The sequence below is a fragment of the Triticum dicoccoides genome, chromosome 7B, assembly GCF_002162155.2.
Source record: "Triticum dicoccoides isolate Atlit2015 ecotype Zavitan chromosome 7B, WEW_v2.0, whole genome shotgun sequence".
NCBI lineage: Eukaryota > Viridiplantae > Streptophyta > Magnoliopsida > Poales > Poaceae > Triticum > Triticum dicoccoides.
Genome location: NC_041393.1, coordinates 637,330,752 through 637,346,802, shown reverse-complemented (window position 1 = coordinate 637,346,802; position 16,051 = coordinate 637,330,752).

Genomic DNA, 16,051 nt, shown 5'->3' with positions numbered 1-16,051 from the left:
ATCCACGATGTCGAGATCTCAAGCAATCCCGTATACAATTCCCTTTGTCAATCGGTACGTTACATGCCTAAGATTCGATCGTCGATATCCCAATACCTCGTTTAATCTCGTTACCGACAAGTCACTTTACTCGTACCGTAATTCATGATTCCATGACCAGACACTTGGTCACATTGAGCTCATTATGATGATGCATTACCAAGTGGGCCCAGAGATACCTCTCCGTCATACGGAGTGACAAATCCCAGTCTCGATTCGTGCCAACCCAACAGACACTTTCGAAGATACCCGTAGTGTACCTTTATAGTCACCCAGTTATGTTGTGACGTTTGGCACACCCAAAGCACTCCTACGGTATCCGGGAGTTGCACAATCTCATGTTCTAAGGAAATGATACTTGACATTTGGAAAAGCTCTAGCTAAACGGACTACACGATCTTTGAGCTATGCTTAGGGTTGGGTCTTGTCCATCACATCATTCTCCTAATGATGTGATCCCGTTATCAATGACATCCAATGCCCATAGTCAAGAAATCATGACTATCTGTTGATCAACGAGCTAGTTAACTAGAGGCTTACTAGGGACATGTTGTGGTCTATGTATTCACATGTGTATTACGATTTCCGGATAACACAATTATAGCATGAATAACAGACTATTATCATGAACAAAGAAATATAATAATAACCATTTTATTATTGCCTCTAGGGCATATTTCATACAAGGTATCCATCATAAACCTTAGAGAGACGGTCCCAGATTAGCTTCGCGTGATTGAGATGCATGACGTTCCTGAACTGATTTCGGGATAGACTTGAGCAGATCACATCCTTCGCTGTGAGGTTGAGTAGAGTGTACTTGCGAATGTCATCAGCCTCAGCCATCTTGCATAGATCGGTGAGACCGGTCTCGGTGACGGTCCACACTTCGCTGTCCATAGCCATGAGCTGCTTTTTCATCATGGCCTTCCAATGAGGATACTCATGACCGTCAAAGATGGGGCAGGAAATGTTCCTCGATCCTGCAGTCGACATAACTAGAACTCCAGGTGGTTAAACCAAAATCACACAGAACAAGGGAGTACCTCGCTCTGATACCAATTGAAAGTGCGTTATAATGACTAGAGGGGGTGAATAGGCGATTTTTATGAATTCTTCACTAAGGAATTTGCTGGTGAGGAAATTCCTGAATGAGGAACTACTAGCAGCGGAATAAGTACTCAGAAAGGGACATAACAGAACACAAGCATGGTCATCATCATGAAATGAAGACAAGCAAAGAGTACAGAAAGCGTAAGCACAGGATAACAAGGGAAGAAGATGGACAGACTGAAGAAATAGAGATGAGGAAATTGAGAAAGTCTTCAGTCAATGTCTTCAAACAGATATGAACAAGCACACAACAACATACATGAGGAAATGAAATAGTTGAGGAAATAGAACTAGTAAGCTCGGTGAAGACAATGATTTGGTAGACCAGTTCCAACTGCTGTCTCATTTGTACATCTGGTTGGAGCGGCTGAGTATTTAAACTCGAGGACACCCATCCCGGACACACAGTCCTCACCGTATTCTCCTTGAGCTAAATTCACATAGACCTCGCCCAATCACTGGTGGTAAGTCTTTAGGTGACTTCTGAACCTTCACAAACTCGGTCACTCGGCAATCCACAATTCCTCTTGGATGCTCTAGACCTTGACGCCTAACAGTCTGGAAGAAGCACAGTCTTCAAAGGAAACAAGCGTCGGATCCACACATGATCAATCTCTTCAGTGATGCTCAATCACTTGGGGTTTTGTAGGTTTGGGTTTGGGATTTCCTCACTTGATGATTTTCACTCAAAGTCCTCGGAGGATGGGTTGCTCTCAAATGACAAGTGCCAGTTTCTCTCGGAGCAGCCAACCAGCTAGTGGTTGTAGGGGGCGGCTATTTATAGCCTAGGGAGAAGCTTGACATGATAAGACATAAATGCCCTTGTCTGATATGACCGTTAGGTGGGTAGATATTTTGGGACAGCTGGCGCATAGCACAGCAACGGTCGGAATATTTGAAGTTCGAATTCCTTAGGGCTATCATGTTCCTCACTTGGTAGGCAATCCGCACTGGCAAATTCCTAACTCTTCAGTTAGGACAAATTCCTCAGAGATCAGAAGAACTTCATCTCTGTCACTGAAGAATATGACTACACTGTGCGAGATTTCCAATGGCTTCACTCGAAGGGATTGGTAGGTGTAGGATTTGAGTTGAGCATCACATGGAAATTTTTCCTTAGTATTTCCTCGACCCCCTTTAACAGTACGGTGTTTCCTATGACTCAAGAAAGAGAAAATGAAACTATGAAAACAAAAGTCTTCATGCTTCATGTCCCTCGAATGAATACCAAGTCTTCAAGGTCACACCAATTTCTTCACTTTCAAAGTCTTCAGAAAGTCTTCAGAAATTCAAAGTCTTCAGACGAAGAACTTCATTTTTAGTGGTCGACTTTCTCTGTAAATATCAAACTCCTCATAGACTTATAGATCTGTGTACACTCACAAACGCATCAGTCTCTTAACCTATAAGTCTTCAATACACCAAAATCACTAAGGGGCACTAGATGCACTTACAGGCGGCGCTGGGGCCGGCGGTTCTAACGGTGGTAGCTGGCGGCTCAAGTGGGTGCAGGTTGAAGATGAACTGTAGGCCCTCCCTAAACTACATGTCAAGTGCCTCTCTGCTACCATTGCGTTCAGTTTTGACAGTAACATTCAAATTCCATAGTAAATTTTAGTTTTGACAGTTAAGTTTAGAGTCAACAGTTTTTACCTCATCTATTGTAGTGAGGTAGTTTTTGGTGATGTAAATTGTACATTTATTTTACATCATCTATCGGAGATGCTATTAGAATCCCACTTGAGATTAACGATGTCTGCCTTGTGCTGCTTCAGCCTTGAAGTCTTATGGCTCACCGGAGCTGCTCCAACGATAGAACGATCCATCACAACAGAGCAGTGCCCTGGACGCCGTCTACAGATTCCTCAGATATCCCTCCACACCTCCGACAGCCACCTCTGCCACAACTTATTCAGCGACCAACCAATGATGTTGAGGTCGACGCGGGTACGACAAAGAGGTTGTACACTTGTTGCATCACTTATTACTCTACATTCATGTCGATCCATTAGGGCTATTTTGGTTCAACGAAACATATCAATAGGGAATTTTCCTATGGCACTCTACTATTCAATTATTCATGCACTTTGTTGAAAGGAATGGAGCAAAACATCCACCTGGACCTACTTTTCAAAATCCTATGCATGAAAACAAGACCAAGTGCATTAGTGGCAGAATAACATTCTAATTGTACATGCTTTCATATGGGTTCACTTTATTTTGGCCATGTTTCTTTGCATTCCTCTGCTCTTCCAATTCCTGTGAACCAAACATCCAAGTTGACAGAAATCATGTGTTTACAAATGCTCTATTTACCATGTGCATTCCTATCGTATTCCGGTATTTTTCCTATCCCTGCGTTTTTAGAATCATGCAAGCCAAATGAGCCCTTACAGAATTACTTCAGTTACAGGTAGGTGTCGAAGGGAACTTTGTGTGGTTTGTCCTGCTCCTGCCGCGGTGTCGTCCACCTCACCTGAGCTACTCCATCAACAGAAGCATCCACCAAACCAGACATCACAACTCATAACCGCCTTTCGCCGCCTCAGATCTCCTTCCCTGCCGCCGGCACCATCATCGACTGAGCAGATGAACCTGAGGAGTACACGGGTCCACAAGAGAGGTCACACTATTTTGTTTTTGCTTATGGTATGCATTGCTTAAAATTACCTGCTACTTTATCGTCCAAGTCAGGTCCAAATTAATGTTCAAACTTGAGTTCTAAATTAGTTGTGGGGCACATATCGAGGCAGCAATGAATAGTATCTCTGTCTAATATCTGGTTCACCTAGGGTATACCTATGTTGTTCATCTTGGCTGGGAAACAAATAGTAAAGCAATCATGATCTGCCTTTTTATTAAATTAAAGCAATCATCAGCCTGCTATCATTATTTTTCGATCCATCCACTAGTTGTTACCATCACTCTAAATTTCTGGATGCTCTCCTTACATAATCTCACCATATTTTTTTCGTATGCATGTCAGATATTGTACACAGTCATGCTGAACATGTAGAGAAAAGGAGAAGAGTTCTGTGTGGCAATACAATGTCATGTAGACATCTCTCCATGGTGGGTTCAATGGCAACCCCCCCTCTCCTGATTGTAATCCAGAGGAAGATACCTGTTCTGAGGCGGATTCAGATGCAGCTGACCACTCCTATTTACTCCCAAGGTGTTTGCTCCACCTTGGCATGATGATGTTAGTCATATCATGCATATGTTGCCTTGCAGTGCCTACTTTTGACATCATATATGTCATCTGCTTAGTTTAGACATGTTCTGTAATGCCACCTATTTAGTTTCTATATCATATATGGGAATTATCCAGTCTCATGTCTTTTAGCCAGCCATAATATATGTGAAATGTGCAATGCCATCCTGTTTAACCAGGCATCATATATTTGAATGATATCTTGCCCATCCTTTTCTTCATTACATTTCCATTTGTCGACAATGTTTGTACATTAAACTACTCTTCTTGTGAATCAGCCATTTGGGTGGGAGATGGAAAAATCTGGATAAAAAACAAGGCCTCCAGAGCAGACAGTGCTACCTGTCGAAGCAGATCTCTTGTTGGGTCCCGATAGCTCCTCAGATATGGATTCAGAGACAAATGACCAGTCCTATTCCCCCACCGAGGTGTATGCTCTAAATTGGCACGACTATACTGCTCATATCATGCATATGGTGTCTTGCATTGCATAGGTTAGACATCATATACACAATATTCAACACCATGTTCTTAGTTCAGATATCATACACTACTAGGGAAATGATTTTTAACGACGGTATATGTGGTCGCTAAAAGTCATATTGTGGTCGTTAAAGATCGTTAACGGCCACAATATGGTGGTCGTGATAGGCTCCATCATTAAAAGTATTTTTCTGGTCGTTATTCTTGTAACGACGGGATGGTGTGTTGTCGTTAATCATGAGGCAACAATGACCACCTTTCTAGTATCAACGACCACTTTTGTCCTCGTTAATAATTTTACCGTGGTGGAAAAATTATCATTAATGGACACCTCATATTATTGATGTCCGTTTTCTTTACTACGATTTGGTTAATTTTTAGCTACCACTTGTTTTTAAAATGGTGATCACTTTTGTTTTGTAAAACTTCATGTTCAACAACCTTTAGAATCGTTGACGACCACTCTATGTATCATAGAACATTTGAAGATTGGCATAGAAATCAATATAGCCACAAAAATTTGAATATGAAAGAATATATGGACTTTTTTAGTAATAGAAATAATATAACGTAATAGAATTCTGAATTACAATACTGAAATTATATATCAATTAAGAAATATGAGTCAAAATCTCTCTATAGATGACCAATATACTTCCTCATCTCTATTTGTAAAACGAGAAAACTAAAAAAAATATTAATCTTCGGTCGAGGGACGCCATCATTGTTGGCATTGATGTCTGCTTTGGCGATTCCAATGCCTCCTCGTGCTTCTATATCTTATGGTAGACCATGAAATCTAAAAGACGTTGAATAATTTATAAAAGTCAGTCCATGTAAATAAATTCTCAAGAAAGTGTATGAGAACAACTTACTTGAGCTTGCTGGCTTTCACCAGGGTTGCTACTTAGTTAAGCCCGCTTTTTCCCTGCAAAAGAAAACGTTGAATTACAGGTGGAAAGAAATTAGTTCTAGTTCATAAGGTGCTTGTGTACGTGCAACACCAGCAAGTTCCAAATTTCTAACCATGGTAATCCCTTGTGTTAGTTTTAGCTAGATGCAGGTAGTTTTAGTACCAATTAATCAGAACAAAAAATATTTTAAAACCACGTGGTAAGCACAGAGCCATGGACGTCTTAGTTCAATATCTCACATAATGATATACATGAGTATTTGAATAAAATCATGGTCTAACCGGATATATCAGTAGAGTAATGAACTCTAAAGGACAACTAGACTAGTACAACAACCAAAGCAGAATGAAACAAAAGTAAAACACCACCGACCATGAATCCTTTCACATGCTAATGCCCTTCTGTTGATTAAAATCATTGACAAACAGAGGCAAAATACTGGCCTGTATATCAGCCCACAGGCAATAGAAACTATATGAATAGCAGCTACACATCCCAAAATTACCTCGCTTGTGTAGACTACATCATGCGTGTGCCGTGGTCAAGGAAGACAGCAAGGTGCAGGCTGCAGTGTGGGTGTGCCGGGGTCGACGCGGCCGATTGACAAGGTGCTGGCTGCAGCAAGTCGCATCGACGTCGGGGCAATTGGTATGATGTAGGCTGCAGCGAGGAGCGCTAGGGTCCAGAGGCGCAGGTGACCATGAGGGAGATGGGATCGATGGAGGCGCCGATGAATAAACAAGGGAGGAGAGGAAAAAGAGTCACATTGGGATGAGATCCTAACATATTTGTTTTTTCTTGTTACACGCAGGGGTATCGGATGGATGTTATCAACAGTATGCGCCAGGACTTCTGGAAAATCCAGCGTGTGTTACGGAGGAGAGATAAAAGGGGGTGAGTTAGATTGTTCTATGTACAAATATTGATCACAAGGATAAGTGGATAATGACCGCACACGTGCTGGTGTTTGTTAAAGGTATTTCGTAGCCCGATTACAGTGTGCGGGGATTGTCTCACATTTTCAACGACCAACTGTTTATCTTCATCGTCATTAATGCTAGTGTTTCCAGTAGTGATATCGAATGCCCTCTATTTAGCATATAAATCACATATGTGAATTAAATCATGCGATCCTGATTACTTAGATAACATGTAGGTGAATTATGTCATGCGATCCTCTTTAGTTATTCATCATATCTTTGAATTTTGTTATGCTATGCTATCCAGTTTAGATAGACATCATATATGTGAAATTATGTCATGCTATCCGTTTTAGTTAAATAATATACATGTCAACTATTTCATGCCCTCTGTTTTCCACACTATCTATTGCATCGGTCTCTCATACAATGTTTGTACATTCAACTATGCTTCCTATTTATCAGCCATTTGAATTGGAGCGGGTGATGCCAGTATCTAGCGGAGTAAAAACACGGTCTTCAAATAAAACAGTGCTACCTCTTGGTGCAGATAGCACCCTGGTTGTACATGCACGAGAACCAGCCCTACCATACATAATGTAACATCCCAAATTTTCAATTTGGAATGTTATACATTAGATTATCATTACATATCATTTTTATTGCATTTTGGCTTGATCCTAGAAATTCTACGCAACTCAAGGACCCACGAAGAGAGTTGGGGATTTCGTTATTTTCATATTTGAGTTTTTCTCAAATTTTGAAAAGAGGATGGTTTGATTTTAATTATTTTATCTTCAAATATTTCAATTAAAAAAATAAGAGAGAGGAAATAAAATGACTTTCCCAAAACAAAGAAATATTGGAGATTTAATAATAAAATAAATAAGATTTTATTTCGGAGTTTTATCGTTATTTTATTTGAAATAGGAAAAATGCGCATTTTCAAAATTGCATTTTAGGCCCAAATAAATGTTCATCTTGTCCGGCTTATTTTTAGAGGACGTGGAAAATTTATTTCGGAATTTTTGGAGTATGTTTAGTATTTCTTTTCTTTCTTTTTCTGCACGTCATAATTATATAAAAAAAAGGAAACCGACTATGGGCCGTACCCGAGCAGGACTCCTCAGTCCGGCCCTTATAAGCTGCCACCCTCGGTGCCCCAGCCCACCCAGCCGCCCCGCCCCGAAACCCTAACCATAGCGCCGCAGCCGCCGCTAGCGCCCGTCCAGCCGCCGCTGCCATGCACCCCGCCGCCGTAGCCGCCGCCTGGAGCCGCCGAAGTCCGCCGCCGCCTCATCGCCTCGCTGGAGTTCTCGCCGGACGCGAGCTAGCCGCCGTCGATTTTTTTTTATAAAACCGTTCGGTTTAAAAAAAACCTAGATCCGGTTTTTTTAGATCAGTTCGTCGGTTTTCCTCGGTTTAGTTTATTTTGCGGGCGTTCGTCCGTATGTTCGTTTTAATGAACGGTCTTTTTCATTTAGCCGCAGATAGCGAATGTTCGTTCGTTAGCCTGTTCGTCGGTTTTTCTTTTTCTCGGATTTTCCGCGATTATTTTCGATCGCGATTTCTGATCCGATTTTCGTTTTAGTATAACTTTTCGCTCGTTTATCGGAATCAGGTGATTCAAGCACATAGAGTTTTGTCTCGAAACCCTCTTTCCATTTAACCAACTCAAACAAGTTTTTGCTACTTTAAATTTGACTTAGGTCCAGATTAGAAAACGAAGCTTGTTTCTTTCGCCGTTTGAGTTTCGTTGCTTCGTTTGATTTGATCCTTTTTGCAAACCGGAGTTCTTAAGTTGAACTTTCTAGTTAGATCTCTTATTTGAGTTTTTACTTATGCATTAGATAAGTGCTTATTATATGCTTGTTTGTTTACGATAGAGTACCCGGGGTGCGCAGCTTGCTACTGCGAGTCTCTAGGTTTCATGGATCATCAGCAAGGCAAGTAACACTTTGATCATACCTCTTTACTACCCAGTTTTATTGCATTAGATCAATCCTCAAACAATTGCATGGTTAGGATCTGATTAATATGTGGGTTTTGGGAAGTAGATGAGGTAGTGCCTATTACTTGTTTATTATCAAACCTTTGGGAGTCGCTCTACATTTGCTTATTTTTGCTATGCTAAGCTAGTAGACGTGGATTGGGTGAGTGTATCCATGACAGATGTGAGTATTGTTAATTAATGGTTCAACTTAAGGTGGCAACTTTAACTTACATACGGGTGGATTGAGGCACCTGGGGAACCTAGTGTTGCCTGTATTTTTGGATATCCCGGGGTACTGTGTGATTCTCCTATGGACCGCCACCCAGGCTCAAAGGGATCATGAGATTATTCATGCTAGAAACTTCCGTGTGCAGCCGCAAGCTACTATGGGCTCTAGCATAGTTGAGTATGTTGTGTGACCTCTTTCAGTGGTAGACTAGCAGATGTAGGGGATGTAGGTTGGTACTGTCTACCCAGAGTAAAGAGTTAATGCTTCTGAAATACTGTGTGTCGGTCATCCATTTCTCAAACATCATGTGGTGCGAGAAAACCAATGGAGGAGAGCGAGTCTTGCGGGGAAAAGTGTGCAAACATATGCAGAGTGTACAAACTAATCATGGTTAGGTGTGTCCCCGGTTATGGACGTTTTGAGTATCTAGTACCTGGATTATCATGTGAATCTCATCATATTACTTAATTTAATTTTGTTGGGTTAGTGATGATGCTTAATTGGGTTTGAGTTGGAGGACCCTTCTCAATGTTTAACAACCACCATGATAGTTAAATAAAATAGATTCCTTTGTAGTAGGGAAAAATTGGCTTTATGAAAAACTGTAACCATAGAGCTTTCCACCGGCCGTATATGCATGTAGTGATAGCATTATTCTGTTCATTACTCTCTATGTGTTACATTGCCAGCATATTCCATGTGCTGACCCGTTTTCGGGCTCGAATGTTCATGTTGCAGACTTTTTAGACGACAAGTAAGGTGCCTTAAGTCGTGATCTTTCACGTGATGCCATTGGAGTTGATGGACTCGCTTTATCTTCCAAGCCTTCCGCTGTTATCATTATTAGATGGCCTTAAGCCATATTTATTGTAATACTTTCTCTTTTGAGACATTCGATGTAATAAGTGTGTGATTGCTACTTTGTTATAAATCCTTCAAGTACTGTGTGTGTCAGCATTATCGATCGAGGGATGACACTGATGCACAAAGATCAGACTGTTTGAGGTCTGGTCGCTACAAGATGGTATCAGAGCACACGCTGATTGTAGGACACTACCACTAAGCTAAAACCCTAGATCACTACTCTCTTCTCATTTTTGAATCCTCACCTTTTCTACTCTTTAGGATGGCGGATGCAAGGAACAATTTCACGCAACCGGATGAAGATACACCCTTTGGACGCCACTTGAAGGAAGTCACTAAATACCTGAATATCGGAGTACCAAGCTTCACCGGGACCTACATCGCCACTTTAGTAGAAGAGGAGCGTTGGATGATTCAAGTTCAAGTTCCCGGAAGGACGTTCATGCCAGTCACTGAACCCATAGAGTTTTCCTTTGATGCACCAACCTGGAGTCTAGGAAAGAACATGGCAGCCCACATCACCATGGGACGCATTGGAGAAGTTTACCACAGGGATCTTAAGGATACTATTTACCAAATTTGTGGGTGCCGAGATGAGCAATGGGAGATGATCAGTACCAGGAAGGATAGATCAATTGCAGCTTTCATGCAGGAGTTAAACCAGCACATTTGTTCCCAGGAGAACCAGACGTACGCAGGCATGATAGATTTGAAGAAGGCAATGACCAAGATCGTGGAGCTAGACGAAGAAATCAAGTCTACATGCGATGGATATGAGGAGGAAATGACGACACTCGTAGAGAAGAATGATGATCTGAAGAAGAAGCTAAAAGTATTCATGGGATTCCCCGCGCCAAGAGGAGATGACGACGATTGCACTTGCCCGGAGGAGATGACACCGACTCAGACCCCGATGATAGCAATGATGACTATGTTGATGAAGCTGGAGCAGATATCATGGAGTCTTGGACCGATCAATTTTTCTAGTCGACCACCATAACAGTAGTAGTATTCCCCCATGTATATAGTATAGTTCAAGCACTTTTGTATCGATAGTTAGACCGTTGTATGCCCTTGTTTGAATTGATTGAAGTGATATTGATTGTGTTTGTCTCATGTGCATATGGGTAGTGTTTTCCCTCTAGACCTCATTCTATTCTATTTTCTCATCTTTTCTAAACCCTCAGATGCCTCCGAGACGTGACAATGGATTTGCTTTCCCACCGGAGCTCACACAATTGATCCAGCAGCAGAATGCATTGATGCAGATACTAGTTCAGAATCAGAATCAGGGGAACAACAACAACCACCACCACCCACCACCACCACCACCTGTTGATCACTTAGCACGTTTCCTGAGGCTGAATCCTCCGGTGTTCTCCAGTAGCACCGAGCCGATTGTTGCAGATGATTGGCTCCGCAAGATTGGAAGGGATTTGACCACTGCAGGATGCACAGATGCAGAGAAGGTGCATTTTGTCGCACATCAGCTTGATGGACCCGCAGCATCATGGTGGGGGAATTTTATAGCCACTTACCCCATCGACACTGTCACATGGGACCAGTTTCAGCAGGCTTTCCATACTGCCCATGTTTCAGCAGGAGCTATGGCCATGAAGAAGCGTGAGTTTTGCAACTTGCACCATGGAGGTAGTAAAGTTGGCTAGTATGTGGATGATTTTAGTAAGCTAGCATGTTATGCCCCAGATGACGTAGCTACAAATGCAGGTAAGCAGGAGAAACTCGGGAGGACCTTTCCAGCATACCCATGGAGGTCACAAGCACAATGGAGGGAGTTCGCACAACCACAGTGGCCCTAAGAATGGCAATGGGAATGGAGGAAGCAACGGAAAGAACCATACCAACCCATCAACACCAACCAAGAGGGATCTAAGCCACATTACCTGTTTCAAGTGCCAGAAGACTGGACATTATGCCACTGAATGTCTTGAAGCTAAGAATGGAAATAGCAATGGAAGCTCTGGGAAGAAGCCCAACCCTTTCAACAGGGGACAAGTGAACCACGTTAACGTGGAGGAGGTTGAAGCCCAGCCAGATGCAATAATAGGTAAGTTTCTGGTTAAGTCATTTACTGCAATCGTTCTTTTTGATACTAGTGCATCGCATTCATACATATCAAGGAGATTTGTGGAGAAGTATAAGATGCCAACCCAAGCCCTTAGGTCACCCATGTTAGTAACCTCGCCAGGAGTAGAGTATATGTCTAGTCTATGGTGTGATCGGTTACCATTAAGGATTGGAAACTATGTGTTCCCCTCAGACCTAATGGTATTGGAATCGCAAGGACTGGATGTGATATTAGGCATGGATTGGTTATCGAAGTATGGAGGGAACATTGAATGCGCCAGTAAGTCGATTTTGCTTACCACCCCAGAAGGAAGAAGGATCAAGTATGTATCATGGCATGTGCCGAAGAGGACTCAAGTGAATTCCTTATCAGGAGTTGTATAGCAGGAAGTACAAGTGGTGAAGGATTTCCCTAACGTATTTCCAGAAGAGTTGCCAGGCATGCCACCGGATAGAGACATTGAGAATTTGATTGAGCTTTCGCCAGGCACTGGGCCAATATCTAAGAGACCGTACAGGATGCCCGCACAGCATTTGGAGGAAATTAAGAAGCAGATTAAGGAGTTACTGGATAAAGGCTATATTTTCCCAAGTTCGTCACCTTGGGGATCACCAGTACTTCTAGTGGAGAAGAAGGACGGATCTTTGAGGATGGTTGTTGATTATCGAGGATTGAATGAAGTGACAATCAAGAACAAGTACCCACTACCGATGATCAATGATTTGTTTGACCAGTTGCAAGGAGCTAAGGTATTTTCCAAGATCGATCTACGATCAGGATACCACCAGCTGAAGATTCAAGAGCAGGATATACCTCAGACAGCTTTTACCACCAGGTACGGGCAGTATGAGTATACCGTTATGTCATTTGGTCTGACTTACGCACCTTCCTATTTCATGAACAAGATGAACAAGGTGTTTATGGAGTTTCTGGATAAGTTTGTCGTGGTGTTCATTGATGATATTTTGGTCTACTTGAAGAATGAAGAGGAGCATAAAGAGCATTTGCGTTTGTTACTTGGGAAGCTCAGAGAACATTAGCTATATGCCAAGTTCAGAAAGTGTGAGTTTTGGTTAAAGGAAGTTGGATTTCTCGGACATGTTATATCCTGAGAAGGAATAGCAATAGACCCCACCAAAGTTGTCACTATGACAAATTGGGAAGCACCCACAACAGTTGGAGAGATCCGGAGTTTTCTTGGACTCGCAGGATACTACCGGAGGTTCATTGAGAATTTTTCAAAGATTGCAAAACCCATGACGGAGTTGTTGAAGAAGCACACCAAATTCAAATGGACTGAAGAATGTGAAGCTAGTTTCCATGAGTTGAAAAAATGTTTGATTACATCACCAGTGTTGATTCTGTTAGATCAGCGCAAGGATTATGAAGTATATTGCAACGCTTCCTGTCGAGGACTTGGAGCAGTGCTTATGCAGGAAGGAAGAGTTGCTTCGTATGCCTCACGACAGCTTAAGCCCCATGAATTGAATTATGCCACACATGATTTGGAATTAGCAGCTATAGTGCATGCATTGAAGACATGGAGACATTTTCTCATCGGAAACAATTGTGAGGTGTACACGGATCACAAGAGTTTGAAGTACATCTTCACGCAGAAGGAGTTGTATCTCAGGCAAAGGAGATGGTTGGAGCTCATCAAGGATTATGATATGAGGTTGCATTATCACCCCGGAAAGGCTAACATGGTAGCCGATGCGTTGAGCCGCAAGAGCCATGTCAACACGGTCTTGACCGGAGAGTTACCCAAGGATCTATTCGAGGATCTTCGCGAGCTATGTTTGGAGATAGTTCCGAGAGGCTATGTAGCAGCATTGGAGATTCAGTCTACTTTGATGGACAAGATCAGAGAAGCTCAGAAGACAGACAAGGAGATTGCTGAGATAAAGGAGAAGATGAGCAAAGGAAAAGCTAAGGGATTTCGTGAGGATGAGCACGATACCCTATGGTTTGAGGACCGCGTTTATGTACCCAATGACCCGGAGATCAGGAAGTTGATTCTATAGGAGGCCCATGATTCACCATATTCGATTCACACAGGAAATACCAAGATGTATTTGGATTTGAAGGACACTTTCTGGTGGACCGGAATGAAGAAGGATATTGCGGAGTATGTGGCAGTTTGTGATGTATGTCAGAGAGTAAAGGCAGAGCATCAGAAGCCAACAGGATTGCTACAGCCATTGTCGATACCCGAATGGAAGTGGGATAAGCTAGGCATGGATTTTATCACGGGATTGCTCAGGACTCATTCAGGCTATGACTCGATATGGGTGGTAGTCGATTGTTTGACGATGGTAGCTCATTTCATCCCAGTGAAGACCACTTACACCAGTGCTAGGTTGGCAAAGATATACATGACCAGGATCGTATGTCTGCATGGAGTTCGGAAGACCATTGTATCAGATAGAGGAACCCAGTTTACCTCAAAGTTCTGGAATCAGTTGCATGAAACATTGGGTACCAGGCTAGACTTCAGTACAACTTTTCATCCACAGACAGATGGACAGACAGAAAGAGTCAATCAGATTCTCGAGGATATGTTGAGAGCTTGTGCACTAGATTATGGATCTAGTTGGGATGACAATTTTTCATATGTAGAGTTCTCTTACAACAACAGCTATCAATCCAGTTTAAAGATGGCCCCTTTCAAAGCTTTGTACGGAAGGAGGTGCAGGACACCGTTGTTATGGGGTGAAGTTCGAGACTGCCAGTTGTTTGGACCAGATTTGATTAAGGAGTCTGAAAAGAAGGTGAAGTTGATTCACGATAGGCTCAAGGTAGCCCAGTCCAGGCAGAAGAGCTATGCAGATTCTAAACGCAAGGAGATAGTTTACGAAGTCGGAGACAAAGTTTATCTTCGGGTGTCCCCACTTCGAGGAGTTAAGCATTTTGGAGTTAAGGGAAAGTTAGCACCACGTTTTGTGGGACCATAGAAAGTTTTGGAGCGTATGGGAGAAGTTTCTTACAAATTAGAGTTGCCTGAAGGATTGTTAGGAGTTCATGATGTGTTCCATGTTTCCCAGTTGAAGAAGTGCCACGCGGAGATGGCCGATATCCCTCTGAGAGATACAGTGCCACTTGAAGCGATTCAGTTGGATAGTAATTTGACCTATGAGGAGAAACCAGTCAAGATTCTCGAGTTTGCCAGCCGAGTCACACCCAGCAAAGTTATCAAGTTCTGCAAAGTTCAGTGGAGCCACCATACCGAAGATGAAGCCACCTGGGAGCGAGAGAAAGATCTATTGAAGGACCGCCCTCACCTATTTTCTAGCCAACCCGAATCCCGAGGGCGAGATTCATCTTAAGGGGGGTAGGTTTGTAACATCCCAAATTTTCAATTTGGAATGTTATACATTAGATCATCATTGCATATCATATTTTATTGCATTTTGGCTTGATCCTAGAAATTCTATGCAACTCAAGGACCCATGGAGAGAGTTGGGGATTTCGTTATTTTCATATTTGAGTTTTTCTCAAATTTTGAAAAGAGGATCGTTTGATCTTAATTATTTTATGTTCAAATATTTCAATTAAAAAAATAAGAGAGAGGGAATAAAATGACTTTCCCAAAACAAAGAAATATTGGAGATTTAATAATAAAATCAAATAAGATTTTATTTCGGAGTTTTATCGCTATTTTATTTGAAATAGGAAAAATGCGCGTTTTCAAAAGTTGCATTTTAGGCCCAATAAATGTTCATCTTGTCCGGCCTATTTTTAGAGGACGGGGAAAATTTCTTTCGGGATTTTTGGAGTCTGTTTAGTATTCCTTTTCTTTATTTTTCTCCATGTTGGAATTATTTAAAAAAAAAGGAAACCGACTTCGGGCCGTACCCGAGCGGGACTCCTCGGGCCGGCTCTTATAAGCCGCCACCCCCGGCGCCCCAGCCCACCCAGCCGCCCCGCCCCGAAACCCAAACCCTAGCACCGTCGCCGCCGCCGCCGCCAGTTGCCGCCGCCGCCCCGCACCCCGCCGCCGTAGCCGCCGCCCTGAGCAGCCGGAGTCCGCCACCGCCTCGCCGCCCCACCAGAGTTCTCACCGGACCCGAGGTAGCCGCCGCCGTTTTTTTATAAAACCGTTTGGTTTTTTTAAAAGCCTAGATCTGGGTTTTTTAGATCAGTTCATCGGTTTTTCTCGGTTTAGTTTATTTTCTGGATGTTCGTCCGTATGT